The sequence below is a fragment of the Arachis hypogaea genome, chromosome 15, assembly GCF_003086295.3.
Source record: "Arachis hypogaea cultivar Tifrunner chromosome 15, arahy.Tifrunner.gnm2.J5K5, whole genome shotgun sequence".
Taxonomy (NCBI): domain Eukaryota; kingdom Viridiplantae; phylum Streptophyta; class Magnoliopsida; order Fabales; family Fabaceae; genus Arachis; species Arachis hypogaea.
In genome coordinates, this window is record NC_092050.1 from 120438708 (window position 1) to 120439978 (window position 1271).

A 1271-nucleotide genomic window follows, 5' to 3' on the forward strand; every position below is an offset into this window, starting at 1 on the left:
GCTAGTTTCTCTGATACAGCAGAACTTCAAGTTCCATGGACTTCCATCTGAAGATCCTTTTCAGTTCTTAACTGAATTCTTGTAGATCTGTGATACTGTTAAGACTAATAGAGTAGATCCCGAAGTCTACAGACTCATACTTTTTCCTTTTGCTGTAAGAGACAGAGCTAGAGTGTGGTTGGACTCTCAACCTAAAGATAGCCTGAACTCTTGGGATAAGCTGGTCACGGCTTTCTTAGCCAAGTTCTTTCCTCCTCAAAAGCTGAGCAAGCTTAGAGTGGATGTTCAAACCTTTAGACAGAAAGAAGGTGAATCCCTCTATGAAGCTTGGGAAAGATACAAGCAGCTGACCAAAAAATGTCCTTCTGACATGCTTTCAGAATGGACCATCCTGGATATATTCTATGATGGTTTATCTGAGCTATCAAAGATGTCATTGGATACTTCTGTAGGTGGATCCATTCACCTAAAGAAAACGCCTACAAAAGCTCAAGAACTCATTGACATGGTTGCTAATAACCAGTTCATGTACACTTCTGAGAGGAATCCTGTGAATAATGGGACGCCTATGAAGAAGGGAGTTCTTGAAATTGATACTCTGAATGCCATATTGGCTCAGAACAAAATATTAACTCAGCAAGTCAATATGATTTCTCAGAGTCTGAATGGAATGCAAGCTGCATCCAACAGTACTCAAGAGGCATCTTCTGAAGAAGAAGCTTATGATCCTGAGAACCCTGCAATAGCAGAGGTGAATTACTTAGGTGAACCTTATGGAAACACCTATAACTCATCATGGAGAAATCATCCAAATCTCTCATGGAAGGATCAACAAAAGCCTGAACAAGGCTTTAATAATGGTGGAAGATACAGGTTTAGCAACAGCAAGCCTTTTCCATCACCCACTCAGCAACAGACAGAGAACTCTGAACAAAATACCTCTAATTTAGCAAACTTAGTCTCTGATCTATCCAAGGCCACTGTAAGTTTCATGAATGAAACAAGGTCCTCCATTAGAAATTTGGAAGCACAAGTAGGCCAGCTGAGTAAAAGGATCACTGAAATCCCTCCTAGTACTCTCCCAAGCAATACAGAAGAAAATCCAAAAGGAGAGTGCAAGGCCATTGACATAACCAAAATGGCCGAACCCAAAGAGGGAGAGGAGGACGTGAATCCCAAGGAGGAAGACCCCCTGGGACGTCCAGTGATCAATAAGGAGCTTCCCTCTGAGGAACCAAAGGACTTTGAGGCTCATCTAAAGACCATAGAGA

The 1271-nt window shown here is 41.9% G+C and overlaps 1 non-coding gene across 1 annotated transcript; it reads right to left on the bottom strand.

Annotated features, from left to right (window-relative positions):
- Positions 1-268: 268 nt before the first annotated feature.
- LOC112752270 (small nucleolar RNA R71) lies at positions 269-376 on the bottom strand. Its single transcript, XR_003176716.1, has one exon. It is a non-coding gene; the product is annotated as a small nucleolar RNA R71 (small nucleolar RNA).
- Between the last annotated feature and the right edge of the window lie 895 nt (positions 377-1271).